Source organism: Chelonia mydas, chromosome 1 (assembly GCF_015237465.2).
Source record: "Chelonia mydas isolate rCheMyd1 chromosome 1, rCheMyd1.pri.v2, whole genome shotgun sequence".
Classification (NCBI taxonomy): domain Eukaryota; kingdom Metazoa; phylum Chordata; order Testudines; family Cheloniidae; genus Chelonia; species Chelonia mydas.
Window position 1 is genome coordinate 261614887 of NC_057849.1, and position 19878 is coordinate 261634764.

A 19878-nucleotide genomic window follows, 5' to 3' on the forward strand; every position below is an offset into this window, starting at 1 on the left:
CAGAGTCTGAGTTTGGATCAGAGAAGTATCCAGAAGTTTGACCGTTTCTTACTAGTTTAGCCAAATCTTTAAAGGCACTTTCCTAAACCACACGACCTTTGCCCCCTAAGGCCAGCCTCAAGTGTTCTAAAATCTAAAATCAGTCAAGCAGCAAAAATCATGAGATTGGGCTAAAAATCATAAGAGTTTTTAAAAATAAAAAATAAATGTGGGGTTCTTTCTAGTTGCCATCTGGTACTGGAGCCTTTAGGGGTCATGTTTTCAAGCTAGAAACTTAGTAATTAAGAAAAATGCTGAGGTTCTCATATCATCACAGGAGTCCAGGAGCTTTAAGGAATAAAACCCTAATATTGTGATAAAAGCAGGAGAGTCAGCAACACTCCCCTTCCAAACCTCCTACAGTCCTGGGCTTCCGTCTATTTGAGGGGGTTTTTCCCAGTGGGTCAGGGTGAACTTCTGAGCATCTCACACACTTTTAACATCTTCAGGAGGCTCTCATGATGTTTGGAAGAGCTGAGAAGTAAACCCATGCACTCCTTCTAACACCATCCTGCTTTATCTTTTTGGAGGAGGCAGCCTTCCTGTCCACCCCTTTAGTTAGCTGCAGAATTGGAAACACTCATTTGAATCTCACTAAAGCTGCACATTAGCCTTTCAGTACATGCAAATCTGTCTCATCCCCAAAGTACAAACACCATGCAACAATCCCTGTTCTCTAAAATTGTGGAGGAGGGCAGGAGGCGTAAAAGATCAATCAAACTCTCCCCAGTACACCACTCATCATTTTGAGAGACCCTAGAACATAATTAAGTATTGACTAGCCCTCTTTGGAAGAAGAGATTTCTGTGACTGTAATGGAAGGGGTAGAAGATCATGTGTTGGTTAGATCTCCCAGTGACCATTGGGTTATCTCTCCCACTGAAACCAGGAAGGCCAAACCCTTATCAATACATTTCAGAATCTCACCAAAAAAAAAGAGAGAAAGAGAGGATCCAAGTGGTGTGGTGGTTTATATTCAGGGTTTGTCTCTGGAGTTCTTAATTTTCGGAATCAGTGTATTCACTTCTAATGAACAGGCAATAGACAACATATTGTAGGTAACTACATTTTGGTGTCCTGAGTTCAGTTGGATATAGTCTCCTCTTCATTTTGTGTCTGAAATTTTGCAGAATGTTGCTGTATGCTGTTTAATGCCTTTGGTATGTTCCACCCCAGAGGTAGCTGCATTTCAGCAAGGGATGAAATGATCTTTATATTCTGCCAGTTGCAACTGGTGACCACCAGATTTAGTTAACACTGCAGACCAATTTCTGTCATAACCTTTTGTTTTCACATGCTTGTAAGTTTCCAAAACATTCATCTTTGAGGCGAAATTTTCCAGTTATGGGCTCTGACACAAGGTGATTGAAGTTGGAGCAGAGATTCCAGCATTTTTTAATGATGAGAAGATATAAAGCCTATGTTTTTCCTAGTGCAAACAATGGTTCATGTAGAGATGTTTGGGTGAGGGGTATAAATGTGCACTTGTATAGAACTTTACAAGTATTATTATTTAATTAGACTTCACTCTACTCTGTATAATTTCCTCTGGTCCTGTGTTGTACCAATAAAATAAAAACCAGCAGGATCTTATTAAAGGGAAAAAGGCAAAATACCACATTTATTGTGAATACAGAAAGAATCATAGTAAGCAGTTAGTTACAGCTGTAACATTCCATTCAATCTCATCTTTATTCACACATTCATTCATACACACACACACACACACAGGTTCTGCAAGGTTGTTATCATAGTAAGCAGTTAGTTATAGCTATAACATTCCATTCAATCTCATATTTATTCATACATTCATTCATACACACACACACACACACACACACACACAGAGGTTCTGCAAAGTTGTTATCATAGTTACCAGCCTTAGAGTTGCTCATGCCAAGCCACTGGCCAGGTGGCCTGGACATGAGGAGGGAGCAGGGCCTTGTCAGATGCTCATCTGATGCTCCTGGAAGTTGGTTTGCAGAATCAGACCCCAAAGTTCTCACTTTTTAGAGTCTATTTTTATAGGAATTTCTTCCTATGCCAGTCTATGGGAATTGCTGCATCATGCTGTTGCTGAATCAATCAGCAGATGGCACATTCCTGACGGCTCCAAGATGTTATCTTGTTCTTTGGTTCTCCCATTCTTGAGGCTGTTGGGTGGATTCCAGTCTGCCCTCCGGGAGTCCTCTGGTTATTTCCACTTGACGCCTTCTTCAGCCGATGGACACTGGATTCTTAGGCTGGCACCTCCCTGATCATTCAGTTATTATCCACACCAAGCATCCATCCACATACATCCTCTATCTCTATTTTAATCACAATTGTTAATACAACAAAAGGGCGGGGAGTTTCTGGGTGCTGTTTCTGTTGTTAGAGTATTGCTTTGAGTCTCTCTCTCTCTGTGAATTGCTTTGAGAACAGACTCTGTCTTAGAATGTACTAACACAATTAGCAGCTTGCAAGTTTCACACACAGAGGGAGAGAAACAGTACCAAAAACCAAGAGACCTCTTAATTAGTAATACCCTGGAATTTAAACTATGGGGAATCAAACTCATTTGTGATTTTAATACAGAACTTCTTTAATATGATCCAACATAATCCCCCTTTTGACACTAAGATTTATAATCGTCAGTGTCACTTTCTATGTAGCCTATTCAAGAGAAAGTACTGTGAGGCAATTTGACTTCGTGATTCCAATTCATACCACATACACGATCCTAGTGATGTATCTTTACTACAAGGTTCTGGGGCAACAGGCAAGGTGAGGCACACCCACTTTTGAGGAGTCCATTCGGTACAACCTCTAGTGTCCAATAGCTTCACTCCCTCCCCAGCCCACTGGCTCGAGGTCCAGGGTAGCCAGAAGGATCCCATGTGTAATATGGGGAGTGGGTTAACCTTCAATACCTTTGCCTCCAAGGACTGTTGGTGTGCAATTTTGACAACAATTTCTCCCATTAACAAGTCTGGTTTTACAATACTGGAAACATATTGCATCCATTCATATTGATAAGTGTCAAACAATGATCTCTTTCTTTTTTAACAAATGCATCAAACACATAATATTTCCCAATATGACCCAGAACATTTTGTGTTCCAAAGTAGCTAGTGCAAGTAACTGCATTTCAGTGCGTCCCATAGCTATGGCTGTGTAGTTTCCTATTTCTAATTTTTTTTTTTCTTATGGATAAGCCATGTGATAGTATTAAGCCATTACCAAAGATTCCATCGGCCTTTTAGGTAACCCAGACCAATTTGGACCAAGTCTACATTGGCATGTACTTGTTTTTGTGTCAGACTGTCCTGTAGCTGGGACAGAGAGCTTAATTTATTTTTAATTACCTGCAGGTCTTTAGTATTTTTTTTTTTTAAACACACAACAGTGCTAGCAACAAGACAAAACACAAGACAACACTTAGAACACAAAACACAGTTTCTAGTAGATTCATAGTATTGGGTTGCTCTTCAGCTGGCATCAGCTTTTCCTGATTTTCTGAAAGACAAAAAGAACATGTTTCTACCCCTTTTGGGGTGGCAGATTATTGCTTAAAATATTTCTTTTACAAATACCCTTGCTGATTGCAGGCAAAACAGAGCAATTGCCCCCACATTTTCCTGTTTTTGTTCTATAGGCAGGCCAGGTTTCAATGGCTTTTATCTTTTAAGGGTTATGGGGAAATTATCCCACTGTTTAGTCATTAAATCCCTGAGTTTTCCTTCTTATACAGCAGACCAAGTTTATAATGTTTTTCCTGCTGTGTTAAGCTTTAAGTTTTATTTACAGGTAATAACTGAGAAGCATCATTACCATACGACGTTAAAGGGTTTTTCCAAAAATCATACACACTATACGTTGTTACAGGGATACTTATTATCATTAAATTTATTAAAATTATCTTGTTATCCCATGCCTTTTATTTAGACAATTTGTTTGCTGACCAGGTATGTCCTTTATCTGCAGCTCCTTTGTGCTGCTAGTTCTTTCCTTCCTTTATCATTTAGGTAATTTGCATTTTCACAGAAGCTTCCTGCTTTTGGATTTAAAGCCATCAGCAGCTCAGAGACTCTATGTTAAAAGGGACACAATCAACTTTCACCAGAGTTTTGATTACTTTTAACTTCTGCTTCCAAAACACACAGCAATCTGAAAAAGAAAACCCAACCTATTGTGGCTCCCTTTGGAGCCCTAATAGCATTTTAATTAAGTAGCATGGTATTTTTGCATTTCTTTTGCCCCTTCTACAATATACCCTGCACATGTTCTGGGGCAAATGCACATTCCTTCCATAGTTTAACTTCTATAACATTATCCAGATCCATTTTTACATAAGGTGTCACTATTTCTTTTTTTTTTTTTTTTGCTTACAGAGTTTTCATGTACCTTTATCAAAGTAACAGTCTGATTACTCAGAGCCATTTTAAGACTCAGTGTTTCTAACATTGCTTCTTTTTGTTTTGTGCACCTCACCCCTGCTGTTGCTTCAGAGAGGCACTGTCTTTTTTTATTTTTTTATTTTTTTTTACTACAACTCTCATCTGCTATTTTGTTACAAAAACAAACAAACAAAAAACAAACAAACAAAAAGAATCCAGAATTTTTTTTTTATATTCTCCTGATTTTGACTGCCCTGCTGCAGCCACAACTTAAAAACATTTTAATTTTTGTAAAGCATTGAGTTACCTTTTAAGGGTTAAATGCCAAATCCCAAAGCCAAATAACACTAATTACCTGTGTCTAGCAAAAAGGTCTGTCAGTTTTGCAACTTTGAATTAAAGAGTCAAATGGATTTTTAGTGGCATTATTTAAAACAAAAACAAAACCAACTGGTCCTTAGAACTTTACATATTTACACACACAGAGACAGATACATACACATTTTCTTTTCCTTAACATCCCTTCCACACTGCTCTGTTTTTTACATCTTACATTCCCTTTATACATTTGAGGCAGTTAAGTTCCAATAGAATCCTCTTATGTTCTTTTAGCAAATTTGACTAAATTGTCCAGTCAAATGATTTTAATCAGATAGTTTATTTTTGCTTGGCTAATTTACAGACATTCCTTTGGAAAAGGGCCCATTTTTCTTTCAGAATGGCTGCAAAGAAACCAAGAATGCTCTTTCTCTAACACTTTTTTCCTTTTTAACATTTTCACAAAGTTTAACTGCTTAATTCCCTCCAGCCTCTGCAGAGTTAACTTTTTTTTTTACTCTCTTTTCTCTTTGTAATTATGCCTGGGGGTGCCGTACATAGGACCTTCTCCCCCTTTACCTGCCTCCCTCCAGCCTCTGCAGAGTTAACTTTTTTTTTTTTTTTTTTTTCTCTTTTTGTATTCCTGGAGTGCATCTTCCACTATTTTCAGCTGGCTTTGGGTATTTGTAGCCAGCACCTTCCAATTGTCTGCTCCCTTTTCCATTTGTGCCTTTTCCTCTTTACATGAAGACAAGCTGAGGGAAGAATCCTTACATGCCTCCCACAACAACCAAATTGCTGCTGCATCTCTTTTGGCAGCACTAGAAGGTTTGCATATGAGGATATACTGAGCCAATCTATCCTCTAGGTCCGAAATAGTGCAGACATCAGCTAGGGCTTGTTTAGTCCAAGGACTGTGGCCAAATTTTTGAAGGATTTGTTTAAAAGGTGTAATTTCTTTAACAAAAGGTGAGGTTGGAGTTCCTTCTGACTCCATTCCTCCCTCTGGTACTGGCTTACCCTGTTTTCTTTTAAACATCTTAACATGGATATTTCAATCTCTTTGTCACTGATGGTATTACTTAGCAAGTGACACAGCCTAGATTCTGAAATCATAGCTTAATCTATGCGTTTTTCTCCTGCTACCTTCCCGGAGGCCAGCAGGTTCCCTGCTACCTTCCCGGAGGCCAGCAGGTCCGGTTAACCTATTTCTCCCTGCTACCTTCTCGGAGGCCAGCAGGTCTGGTTAACCTATTTCTTCCCTGCTACCTTCTCGGAGGCCAGCAGGTCCCCTGCTACCTTCTCGGAGGCCAGCAGGTCTGGTTTAATCTGTTTTCCCTGCTACCTTCTCGGAGGCCAGCAGGTCCCCTGCTACCTTCTCGGAGGCCAGCAGGTCTGGTTTAATCTGTTCTTCCCTGCTACCTTCTCGGAGGCCAGCAGGTCCCCTGCTACCTTCTCGGAGGCCAGCAGGTCTGGTTTAATCTGTTTTTCCTGCTACCTTCTCGGAGGCCAGCAGGTCCCCTGCTACCTTCTCGGAGGCCAGCAGGTCTGGTTAACCTAATAGAAATGCCTAGCTCACTAGAGCTGGCGGTGTGCACACCAATATTTACAATAACTGAGGTTTTTTACCAATATTCCCCCTTTCGCAATTCTCCACCAAAATGTTGTACCAATAAAATAAAAACCAGCAGGATCTTATTAAAGGGAAAAAGGCAAAATACCACATTTATTGTGAATACAGAAAGAATCATAGTAAGCAGTTAGTTACAGCTGTAACATTCCATTCAATCTCATCTTTATTCACACATTCATTCATACACACACACACACACACAGGTTCTGCAAGGTTGTTATCATAGTAAGCAGTTAGTTATAGCTATAACATTCCATTCAATCTCATATTTATTCATACATTCATTCATACACACACACACACACACACACACACACAGAGGTTCTGCAAAGTTGTTATCATAGTTACCAGCCTTAGAGTTGCTCATGCCAAGCCACTGGCCAGGTGGCCTGGACATGAGGAGGGAGCAGGGCCTTGTCAGATGCTCATCTGATGCTCCTGGAAGTTGGTTTGCAGAATCAGACCCCAAAGTTCTCACTTTTTAGAGTCTATTTTTATAGGAATTTCTTCCTATGCCAGTCTATGGGAATTGCTGCATCATGCTGTTGCTGAATCAATCAGCAGATGGCACATTCCTGACGGCTCCAAGATGTTATCTTGTTCTTTGGTTCTCCCATTCTTGAGGCTGTTGGGTGGATTCCAGTCTGCCCTCCGGGAGTCCTCTGGTTATTTCCACTTGACGCCTTCTTCAGCCGATGGACACTGGATTCTTAGGCTGGCACCTCCCTGATCATTCAGTTATTATCCACACCAAGCATCCATCCACATACATCCTCTATCTCTATTTTAATCACAATTGTTAATACAACAAAAGGGCGGGGAGTTTCTGGGTGCTGTTTCTGTTGTTAGAGTATTGCTTTGAGTCTCTCTCTCTCTGTGAATTGCTTTGAGAACAGACTCTGTCTTAGAATGTACTAACACAATTAGCAGCTTGCAAGTTTCACACACAGAGGGAGAGAAACAGTACCAAAAACCAAGAGACCTCTTAATTAGTAATACCCTGGAATTTAAACTATGGGGAATCAAACTCATTTGTGATTTTAATACAGAACTTCTTTAATATGATCCAACACCTGCACCTACATCATTAACTGTGCCAGCCGTACAAGTGACTGATCTTTTCTGGGAGGAATTCACAGTTGTGTTGCAGCAACCTTACGCCAGTAGAGCTGATACAAAGTAGTTGTAAGTCTCACCCCGAGGCTTCCCCAGAAAGATAAGACAGTTGTCCTTTATTCATAAAAAGCTACAGAATCTTAACTTCAATGGTGTCACCCTCGGCAGTGTGGCAGGGGGACTCACTGCCCTCCTCCCCAGGCTCCCAGCTCCAGGTCCTCTGGTTGGTGGAAATTTTGATAATACTGCACAATGTCGTCAAAAATGCACATCATTCAAAGGCCCTTTCTCCCACGAACGCAATGGTACCAAATATGACAAACCTAGAACACTTATATAGATAACTATTCAAGAAAATGTTGAAAAATCAACTTTTTTAAATTATACTTTATCACAGGCATGACAAACATGCATCCCTCACCAAGTTACATTGTAGCCCTTGATTGACAGTACTGTGTTACCGGCTAATGCTCAGAACATGATACGTGGTTACATAGGTGCCAACTCCGTGGGTGCTCATGTCCTGGTCATGTCCAGATCTCAGCATGATGTTGATCTACATGAGACTTTGGGAAAGTCCGAGTTCTCCAAGGTATCATGATTGATGTTCGAATGCTATGGAACAATGCATGTGTGCCAGGTGAAAAGCAAACTAATGCACATCTTGTATGGTCCTCCTAAGCCAGGACCTACTGACAATGTAACCGGCACATTATGTCGGCAGGGGCCTTTCAGCAGAGCAATCATAGATGGTATGACTCAGGTACAAGTTCTCGGCAAACCAGAACCTGTTAACACCTGCTGAGATTGGGCTGAATAGTATGAGGTCACGGAGAAAATACTGGACCTATGATGAAATCCACCTAGTGTTTGACATGTATGCAGAAAAATCAATTAAAAATATTACCAGAAAGAAGATCCTCCATGCTATTGCACCTGTGTAATACAAATTCACTGACTCCATGAACATCTCCAGTGTCACAATGAAGTAGCTACTATCTCATATTCACACGAGTTAAATGCATACCTTGCAGGAAAAACACTCCAGCATGTGAAGAATTGCTTGAAGAATTTGGTTGTCACATGGTGTAATCAAGCTGCTGCCTCTCACTATTCAGTGGAGTTTCTTTGTAGTTCCCATGAGGAGGCTGACACTAATATAATCTTGCATGCTATCAATGCCACAAATGCTACTAAACTTTGGAGATTTGCACAAGACACAGATGTTTTAGTGCTCACTGTGAGATGCTACCCAAGACTTCAGCAAGATTTTGTTTTTGTGCCTCCTGCTGGGGAACAGAATTGCTCTATATCCATCAGAGATGTGTTCCTATAATTCGAACCATTAAAAGACGCCATCCTGAAAGATTTCCATGCCATTTCCGAATGTGACACTACTGGACAATTGGCTGGAAACATCAAATTATCTTACTGGAAGGCATTTGATTCAGCCACCAAAGACTCCTTCCTCGCTCTGAAGGTGCTCGGAACAGCTGGAGGCATTCATATGCCAAGTTTAGTATTTGAAGACCATCATTGTGACATTTGCTGAGCTACATAAGTGGATGTTTTCCAAGAAGCAGACAAACAGAGAAAAAATGCCACTGACAAAGGATGCATTTACATCTGTTATCAGGAAGGCAAATTACCAGGCAATGGAATGGCCTCAGGATGATTAAGTGCATTTGTCATAAATATAAAGGGAAGGGTAAACACCTTTAAAATCCCTCCTGGCCAGAGGAAAAACCCTTTCACCTGTAAAGGGTTAAGAAGCTAAGACAACCTCGCTGGCACCTGACCAATGAGGAGACAAGATACTTTCAAAAGCTGGGGGGAAGGAGAAACAAAGCCTCTCTCTCTCTCTCTCTCTCTCTCTCTCTCTCTCTCTCTCTCTCTCTCTCTCTCGTCTGTGTGATGCTTTTGCGGGGGACAGAACAGGAATGGAGTCTTAGAACTTAGTAAGTAATCTAGCTAGATACGCGTTAGATTCTGATTCCTTTAAATGGCTGAGAAAATAAGCTGTGCTGAATGGAATATAGATTCCTGGTTTTGTGTCTTTTTGTAACTTAAGGTTTTGCCTAGAGGGATTCTCTATGCTTTGAATCTAATTACCCTGTAAGGTATTTACCATCCTGATTTTACAGAGGTGATTCTTTTTACTTTTTCTTCTATTGAAATTCTTTTTAGGAATCTGAATGCTTTTTTCATTGTTCTTAAGATCCAAGGGTTTGGGTCTGTGTTCACCTATGCAAATTGGTGAGGATTTTTATCAAACCTTCCCCAGGAAAGGGGGTGTAAGATTTGGGAGGATTTTGGGGGTAAAGATGTTTCCAAACGGGCTCTTTCCCAATTATATCCCTGTTAGACGTTTAGTGGTCGCAGCAAAAGTCCAAGGGCAGAAGGTAAAATAGTTTGTACCTTGGGGAAGTTTTAACCTAAGCTGGTAAAAATAAGCTTAGGAGGTTTTCATGCAAGACCCCACATCTGTACCCTAGAGTTCAGAATGGGGAAGGAACCTTGACAGCATCCAAAACTACTCTCCTTTATCGGGCATAGATGGATCTTGGAGAATGGACTGATCACACCAGTTATGTTTGAAATACCACACGCTCTGGAATCAATCCTTCCGCTAGTTGAATGGTCATGTGCAAAGACCAGATGCTCACCACCCTGCAAATGTTTGGCCATCAGCCTATCACTTATGGAGATGTATGAGTGTGGAACGGATGAGGATTAGTGTGACAATGCATCTAGCAGTGGTGCCCTAGACAGAGACAACACTGATGATGACTCCGATGAATGAACTCTTTAAGTCTTTTTTTATGTAAACAATGCATCCTGGTGTTAAAGTGTAATTACCACAACTTTGCCTTTTAAACATTTTCTCCAATATATATCTACATAATTGTTCTAGGTTTGCCTTGTTTGGTAACTGATTTTGAGTGGGGTGGGGAAAGGGCTTTCGAATGATACCCAACTCGCCCTATTTCCGATGCCATTATATTATCAAAATTTCCACCAACCGGAGGCGCGGGAGCTGGGAGCCGAGGATAGTGAGTCCCTCCTGTGACGCTACCAAGGGTGACACCACTGAAATGATGATTCTGTGGATTTTTATGAATCAGATGACACCTCCCTGACCCTTCCATCACTGACTTGCCCACACAATGAAATTTCACTATATTAGGCTCCTAGGCTAGAGTAGGAAGCCTCCCTTCTAAATGCAGAAATCCCCCCTGCCCCAGTGAAATTTACAGTATCTCTTGGACACTGTCTCTATGGTAAGCTAGTGACGTACTTTGGAATTCTGTGGGAAGAAAGTTGCAAAATAAATGTAGAGCAACTTCAGTGGGATTGACAGGAGAATTTGGCCCAGTAACTGAAATTGTATAAATGCATATATGCTATACAAGTACAAGTCCCCAGCCTGCCTGAGGAATCATTTAAAAGCATAAATCCTGTTGAAGTTATTGCTACTCACAGGAACTTACAACATATTTTCCCCATTGTTACACTACTTCATTCTACTAGTACACTAGTTTATGTGGCAAGTGAAAGTGACAGAGATGTGAATACATACCTTGGTATGGGCGCAGATGTGCACAGTGTGAGGGGCTCTGTATAGATAGGAATGGGTGTGCGTTTAACATGCCTCAGCACTACATGTGGTAGGCTGAAGGTCACGGAGCATGTGTTTAGCAAAGCTGGTAGGGGACACACATGGAATGGTCCAGACACACAGCACACAGCAGGGGCTTTCATGGGTTTCCGTAATTCCTGACCCATATTACTGTAGAAGGTTTCCTGTGGAAGTAGGTTCCTGAAATTCATTCAGAGGGATGAGGCTGCAGGTGTTTTCCAGGTTGCGTGGCACGGAGTCGGTCAGGTGGGAACCTGAGCCCAGGGGAACATGATGGAGTGCTCTGCCTGAGGCACGGGGAGAAGATTGGAGACTTAACGCCCAATTAAGCAGCTTTTAAGCCAGCTAAAGCGCTAAGCGCATAACTCCAGTCCCCAGTTCAAAGGTGAGGAAGGAAGACACAGGAACCCTGGGCAACTGCTGCTGCCTCTCCCACTTGCTTCGGCAGCACATATACTAAAATTGGAACGATACAGAGAAGATTAGCATGGCCCCTGCGCAAGGATACACGCAAATTTGTGAAGCGTTCCACCTATCAAACACACAAAGGGGGCAAGGCTGGGGGAGAGGGTGTTGGTGAAATGAGAGGGTGGTTCAGGCAGGGAGAAAGCAACTGAAAGGTAGAAAGTGGCGGGAGGGGGCAGCTGGAAGAAAGGGAAAAATAGGGACCTGGGTGGGGACACAGAGAAGGGGCAGAGTGGAGTGAGCCAGAAGGATTGAAAAACAGTCTGGTAAAGGAAAGAGGGGTCAAAGACTGCAGGTATGTCTACACTGCAAAATGGGTGTGCTCTTAATGCAGATTAGCTAAATCAGGTTCAAATGGCAGCAAAGACACAGCAGCTCAGCTTTTAGTGCAGGTTAGCAGCTGGAGCTCAAGCCTATAAGGGTACAGCGGGGAGCAAGCCCCCCAGCCCACAGAGGTAGACTCCTGCTAGTGGGGCTCAAGCTAGCACGCTAGAAACAGCAGTGTGGATGTTCCAGTACAGGCGGAAGCTCAGGCTCTCAAACCAACACAACCCCCTGTGCTTCCAGCCAGAGCCTGGACATCTACACTGCTGCTGTTAGCATGCAGGCACAAGCCCCACTAACACACGTCTGTCTACTTGGGCTGGGGGGCTCACTCCCAGCTGCAGTGCAGAGATACTTTAGGGGAGCCTGGGCTTGTCTTGAGCTGCTAACCTGAGTTAGGCCGACTTGGCATGTCGTCACTGCTATTTTAACCTGAGTTTGCTAACATGGGTTAGCTGACCAGAGTTAAGAACACACCTCTTTTTGCAATGTAGACATAGCTTGAAAGAGAGAACCAGGAAGGGAGAGGGCACTCTAACTAGGAAAGTAGGGTTGCCACCTGTCCGGTTTTCACCTAGACAGTCCGGGTTTCGGCTTGTGTGTCTGGGTGCCATTTGACAAGCTCTGATGTCAGGTTTTATTTTTAATCTGGGGGGAAGAGTCAGAGCAGGCGCAGGGCCTGTGGAAGAGGTGGAGAACAGGGAAGGGCCTCAAGCATGGGAGGCAAATTCTATGAGCCCGTGGAGCCTGGGCACCAGGAATATTCGTGGCCCGGGGCCCAGCTCCAGCACTGTTTGAGAACGGGTCTCTCCCTCGGCCCCACCTTCCGCCCCTGGACACTCCCCCTGCACCCCCGGGTGATTTAAAATGGCCTGGGGCCCCCACCCACCACCGGCAGCGCAGCGGAGCTGAGTGACTTCCTGCCTGCTTACTCCATGTAGCTGCTGGCCCCTCCCTGCGGTCCCTGGGCGGGGTGGGTCTGTGTCCCTCCCCGAGCGCCCCTGCGGCCAATAGGAAGCTGTGGGGGCAGTGCCTGGGGGTAGTAGCACATGGAGGCCCCCCAGCCTGCCCTGCCTAGAAGCCCCAGGTAAGCGCCACACCCCCCCACCAACCCTCCACCCCTTTCCCACACACACCCTACCACCCCCAAACTCCCTCCCAGAGCCGGCACCCCCACCCCCAGCCCAAAGCCTGCACCCTCACCCCCTCCTGCACCCCCATCCCAGCCCGGAGCCTGCACCCAGCACTCAAACTCCGTCCCAGAGCCTGCACCCTGACCCCCTTCCCACATACCTCATCCTGCCCCAAACTCCCTCCCAGAGCCTGCACCCTCTCCCTCTGCACCCCCTCCTGTTCCCAAACTCCCTCCCAGAGTCTGCATCCTCACCCCCAGCCCAGAGCCTGCACCCAAACTCCATCTTAGAGCCTGCACCCCTCAACCCCTCCTGCACACCCACCCCCTACCCCAGCCCAGAGCCTCCACCCTCCTGCCCCCAAACTCCGTCCCAGAGCCTGCACCCTTCACCCCCTCCTGCACCTCCACCCCTTGCCCCAGCCCAGAGCCTACATGTTCTGGGCACCACCAAAATTTCTACAAACCTGCCACCCCTGGCCTCAAGGGAAGAGGTGGAGCAGGGGCAGGGCCTTGTGGGTCCAGTTACCAGCCATTAGAAAGGTGTTAACCCTAAGGAAGAGGGTGAATACAGGAAAGGAGACAGGTTTCTGGATAGGGAGAGAAGGATTCTACAGGTCCCCCTACGTGCAAATTAGAGAATAGCAAGTGAATGTCTCAGGCCTGGTCTACACTACAGAGTTAGGTCAACGTAAGGCAGCTTACGTCGACCTAAGTCTGTAAGCGTCTACACTAAAATGTTGCTCCTGCTGATGTAACTCGCCTGCTATTCTGACTTAATAACTCCACCTCCATGAGAGGCATAGCACTTAGCTCAATGTAGTTAGGTCAATGCAGCGTCAGTGTAGACACTGCGTTACTTACGTCGACTTTAGTGGCCTGCAGGAGGTGTCCCCCAATACCCCACCGTGACTGCTTTGGTCACCGTTTTGAACTCCACTGCCTGGTGGCCAGGTACACAGGTACACGCCTCTCCCCTCAAAAGTCCCATGAATTTTTGAAATTCCATTTCTTGTTTGTTCGGTGTGGAGAGCTCACCCAGCGACTGTCTAGCTAACCATGCCAGCTCCACACTGCAGACACATTCCTGCCAGGAGCACATAGGAGGTGGTGGATCTCCTACGTTTCTGGGGAGAAGAGGCTGTGCAAGCACAGCTCTGACCCAGCCATAGAAATGTCGCTATCTACAAGCAGCTCAGTCAGGGGAGAAGGGCTACAAAAGGGACCCGCAGCAGTGCCATGTGAAAGCTGTACCAGAAGGTAAGGGAGGCTAACAGTTACTCTGGTGCAGAGTTGCAGACATGCTGCTTTGACAAAGAGCTGCATGCCATTGTCGGCAGAGACCCCTTCCCCCCCGCCCTCGAGAGTCCCCCGATACTTCGGAGGAGCTGGAGTCAGAGGCCCCCAAAGTGAACAGTGAGGAGGAGGTGTTGGGCGAGGAAGAGGAGGAGGAGTATGGGAGGAGTGTTGTACATAAGACATAGGAGGTAATTGTCCCACTCTACTGGGCACTGGTGAGGCCTCAGCTGGAGCACTGTGTCCAATGCCGGGTGTCACACTTTCGGAAAGATGTGGACAAACTGGAGAGAGTCCTGAGCAACAAAAATGATAAAAGGTTTAGAAAACCTGACCTTTGAGGAAAGGTTGACACAACTGGGCATCTTTAGTCTTGAGAAAAGAAGATTGTGAGGAGACCTGACAAAGTCTTCAAATCTGTTAAGGACTGTTATAAAGAGGACAGTGATCGATTGTTGTCCATGTCCCCTGAAGGGAGGACGAGAAGTAATGGCTGCTGCAAGGGACATTCAGGTTAGATATTAGGTAAAATTTTCTAACTCTAAGGGTGGTTAAGCTCTGGAATAGGTTACCACGGGAGATTGTGGAATCCCCATCACTGGAGGTTTTAAAGAACAGATTAGACAAACATCGGTCAGGGATGGTCTAGATTTACTTTGACTTGATGACTTTTTAAGGGGTCCCTTCCAGCCCTGCAGTTATATGACTCTAGAATATAAGTGAGATCAGAATCAGGGTGTAAGTATTTTTATTGTTTGTTGGAGTTCATTTCTGGCCTAGGTGGGATTTAGAAGGACAGAGGGTTTTGTGAAAAGGACAGTGACAAGTTAGTCCAAATAACAAATATTGTACATGTTTTATATCAGCTGTTTTAGATCCTCAGCTGGTGTAAATTAATGAGTATAGATCCACTGATTCCAGTAGAACCACCAATCAAGGATCCGGCCCACTATATTTCAGTCTCAGGTCAGATATCTTTTCACAGCAAGACAAACTCATCCATGGAATTGTGAGTGTATTTTAAATTGTGTGTTTCCTGTATCATTAAAGTTTGCTAAATTTGTTGTTATTTCCAGTATAGTTATGATTACCATAGTTACCATAGGGTTTGAGATCTTGGGGGAGGAGTTGCAAAAGATTTTTTAGAATGGAAGTGGGGGAAATGTCCTAGGATATCAGGGTTGGAAGGGACTTCAGGAGGTCATCTAGTCCAACCCCCTGCTCAAAGCAGGACCAATCCCCAATTGGCCCCCTCAAGAATTGAACTCACAACCCTGGGTTTACCAGGCTAATGCTCAAACCACTGAGCTATCCCTACAGCAACACTGAAAGTGGTGGTTCTCCCTTCTGGGGCCATAGAGACAGGATTACTGTTATTGTTTGACCTCAGTTTCTGGCCCTGTTCAGGTCTAAGCTGTGTCACACAGGAGTTGAAAAAAAGCATGAAACTCAATTTCTCACTGTGTTAGTCAATCACAAGAAGGGATGGAAGCCAGAGGATGAAGAAGCAATGTGGGAGGCCATAGCCATGGACACACAGAGGGAACTGATCTGGTACTTGACTCCTGGTCAAGCCATCATGCCCAGCAAATCCCATCATCCAGCTGAGATGCTCCTTAAAATTACAACAGAGTCACTCCTGCATGTCTGTTAGTGCCACTCAGAGGGAGCATTTAAGTGCACGCTTGCATGCATGTTCACACACACACACACACACACACACTGCAAAGCAGAGTCCAGCACCTGCAGGAGAGAAAGAGAAGCGAAAGGGCAGGGTGAGAGAATAGATGGAATGAGAGTAGTAGAAAAAGGGAAGGCAACAGTGGGAAAGAGTGAGAAAGGGATGAAAAAGAGAGACAAGAGAAGAACATAAATGGAGCTGGTTGAGTATTTTCTGTCAAAATGTCTTTTTCACTGGAAAATGGCTTTTTCAACAAAATGGAAAATTTCATTAAAAATGACAATTTTTGTCAAACATTTTCAGGTTTTTCTCGGAAAAAAATTGATTTGTTTTAAACTGCAAAATTGGGAATTTTGGTTGCTGAAAACCTACATAATTTAGTTTTACTTTTAGAACAAAAGCCTGAAAAAAGTTTCAAGGAAAAATTTCGACAAAATAAAAAAAAGTTTCATTTTCATCAACATTTTTCACAGGGGAAAACAAAACAGTTGTTTCCCAGCATGCTCTCAATATAAGAGAGAGGGACAAGGAGAGAGAACAGACATCTGGGCCAGTTGGAGGCAGACAGAGAACAGGGAATGAGCAGTGGGTGTGGGAGGAGAGTGTGGTGCCAACATACTGCAGCTGCTTATATCCCAAAAGCTGCTCCAGCCTGCAGGAAGCTGCTCACCATGTTTAACCTCAGAGTATTTGTGTGCCAGAGCCAGTCCCTGCAGGGAGGAGGAGATGCCAACCCAAATATTCAAAAATCGTTACTCCAGCCTCAAAAAATTATGAGATTGTCTTAAAAATCATGAGGATATTAGAAAAATATATTTCAGCTTCTTTTTCTTTGTCTTCTGGTTTCAGACCCTTTAGGTTACACCCAGGTCACATTTTCAAGCTTTTCTCCACAACCGTGGAAGTAGGGACTTACTGACATTTTTTAAAGAAAGCTGAGATTCTCACACAGGGTATGTCTACACTGCAATTAGACACCTGCAGCTGGCCCGTGCCAGCTGACACAGGTTCACAGGCTCAGACCAAGGGGCTGTTTAATTGCAGTGTAAACATTCCAGCTTGGGCTGCAGCTTGAGCTCTGGGACCCTCCCAACTTGCAGGGTCCTAGAGCCCAGGCTGCAGCCCGATCCCGGACATCTACCCTGCAATTAAGCAGCCCCTTAGCCCGAGCCCCACAAGCCCAAGTCAGCTGTTGCAGTTTTTTAATGGCAGTGTAGACATGCCCGTAATGGCCAACCTGCAAGATGTGACGCTTCAAAGAAAACACCAAGGCACAGATCTTCAGAGTATTTAAGTCAATATCTTTGTAAATCTGGACTTAGTTATGGTGAGACCTGTGACACTTGCTAGAGTTGGCAATACTGCCAGTATTTGATGCACCTCTGACATTGCATTCAGGCCAGGCAGAGGGTGGGCTCAGCCCAGCACTGCACTCCCTTCATGATATTTGACATAATGCAGTATGACCGAGCAATGCAATCGTACATGAGGTGGCCACAGGCCTGATCTAAGTGGGTAGTTGCCTTGGATGCCACACTTAATAGGGCACTGGAATCACACTGCACTGCTATGGTAACTCATCAACAGTCCAGTCTTGAACTGTTCTTCTGCACCAGGAGTTTCTGCTCAGTTGCTCTACCCCCTCGGAGAGTTCCCTGTTCTTGTTCAGCCGGCCATTTGGGTCCCAGATGTGCCCCAGAATCCTTTCTATCAATAGGTGCAGCATCACCTTTTAAACACCACTGTAGCTACTTCAAAGGTTACTGGGTAAGTTTGGAAGGTAGAGATACCTGCTTCAGAAATACAACACTCTCTCTCCCACTCTTCTCTCTCTAATGTTATGTTTGTGTCCTTCTCCTCTTGCAATTTCTGTGTCTCTTTTCATTCCACTCCCTGTTCTCAGAACAGTATACCCCTTCCTCTGTGCCTTGACCTCACTCCCTGGGCCAGATCCTTAGGTGGTGTAAATAAGCATATTCCCACTGAAGTCAATGGAGTTACATCAGCTGAAGATCTGGCCTTCTTCAAAATCATCTTCAGACTCACTGCTTTCATCTAGATCTCTGTCACTGCTCTCCTCTGAGGCTCGTGCACCTGATCATTAAAAGACATCCCAAATAAAAAACAAAGGTCTTTAAAAAAAGTATGTTACAATCAGTGGAGTTATTCCAGAGATTAATTTGGACCAATGTATGATCTGCTTCCCTTGTAAAATGTCCTCACAAAATGTTGTATTCCCCTTGTCTTCTCTATCACACCCCTACCTGCCTCTTCTGTCACTCCATTCATCCACAGGCCTAACCTCTCTACTCCAGTGCAGGGGCACCCAGAAGACCTAGCTGTTACCTTCGCCCATGGGCTATAATAGTGGCAGTGGGCTACTCAACTACTTTGCCCCAAGCTGCTAGATTGCTGGAGATGAGGGAGGATTCCTTTTCCCCACATTCCCTTCCCAACTCAGAAAACCGACTTGGGCCTTCCGTTAGGAGCATGTCATGGTTATAACATTTCTTTAAACCTTCCCCTAGATGCAGCCTCAATAAAGCCAGGATCAAAGGTCTTGGAGATGCGGTTGCCGTCCTCCAAGGACGAATGCCTCATGATTGGTGCCTTGAGTCTGTGACGTCACCTGTGGGCAGACTATTTCTGGAGCATGAGTTGCATCTTTGAGAGATTTTTCTAATCAGGCCGGAGGAAGGTAATTTAATGATTTCCGAGAGAAGCTCTCAGCACTGTAAGTTTTCCCTACAACCTCTGTGTACCCCAGACTGATGGTGGGGAGGGAGGGTGGGAGGAAAGAGAGAAACTGAGCTGAGAAAAGTCTAATGAAACCACTGGGGAATTGTTTGGAGTTTTGTGTCTGGAAGAGACAGTTTTTCATTTCTTAGGTAATGTTTTGCTCTGTCTCTTACCTTAGTATAAGGTAGGGTGACCAGCTGAAACTGACAAAATATCGGGACACTTGGGGGAAGCTAAAAAAAAGAAAGTGGCCGGAGTGGCGTTGCCAAAGCAAAAAAAGCAACAAAACAACAACAAAAAAGGCGGCTGGAGTAAATGGAAATCTTGCACAAATAGTCAGCCTACCTATAAGAGGCTGGTTAGTTTGGAAGCAGCTTCTTCCTTAGTGTTTTTCTTGGTGACTGTTTGGTTTGGACTGTTGCTTGGCTGTTGTGGAATTCATCTGAGTCTTTGTATGGCTGGCACTGGCAGGGCATTGCTGTAAAATGTGTACAGTCTGGTAAAGACACTACTGGAGTCCAGGACTCAGCTGCTGTTTACAAGGTACTGCTGAAACCCCAGGAGGTATTTGAAGGGTTCTGCTCACACAGCTAGATAACCCCTTCCCCAGTCTGGTAATAAACGCTTTCTCTCTGTAACAGTCTGTCTTCCAAGCTCACCATTTCACCTTAGCAGGATGGGATGGGATTTCCTAGGATTCCCATCAAGGAGGGGGCGGCAGGACTTCAGTTCTACCTAGAACTAGCTTAAAAGCTGACTCTCTTTTTAAGTGTATCCTTTTTTGTTTCTGTTTGGTCTTGAAACCATTGCTAGAGAAAAGAGTCTGAGAGCTCAGAGCAGTAGGATACAGGCATCAGCAGTGGCCGAGGCTGGAAATATTCATTACATCCCCAATTCAAACAACTGGCACTGGAGCTGTAGGTCTTCTCTCCATTCAGCCACAGTTATGTCTGATACTGGATACAAAGTTCTCTAACTAGAGCCCTGCTACAAGGAAGATCACTGCTGCAGCACACATGGGGCCCATAGCTGAGATGGCGAGGACATCACCACCTGGAATAAAACAGCGAGAGCATTTCTACCTGGAGACGGTGTGTGTTTCCAGGGCATCATTGC

General features: G+C 44.4%; 1 protein-coding gene and 1 non-coding gene across 6 annotated transcripts in view; both read left to right on the forward strand.

Annotated features, from left to right (window-relative positions):
- The window catches only part of PDE6H (phosphodiesterase 6H), a 32796-nt gene that overhangs the window by 3978 nt on the left and 8940 nt on the right, over positions 1-19878 (forward strand). The window contains exons 1-2 of one of the 5 annotated variants that reach the window (XM_037883923.2): positions 9358-9443; positions 18552-18721. The gene's annotated coding sequence lies outside the window, so the exon portion shown is untranslated. Of the gene's footprint in view, positions 1-9357; positions 9444-17682; positions 17791-18551; positions 18758-19878 lie in introns of those variants that run through there. The other 4 variants (XM_043545104.1, XM_043545093.1, XM_043545097.1 and 1 more) reach the window with 4 other exon arrangements.
- LOC114020432 lies at positions 11562-11663 on the forward strand. Its single transcript, XR_003565253.2, has one exon. It is a non-coding gene; the product is annotated as a U6 spliceosomal RNA (small nuclear RNA).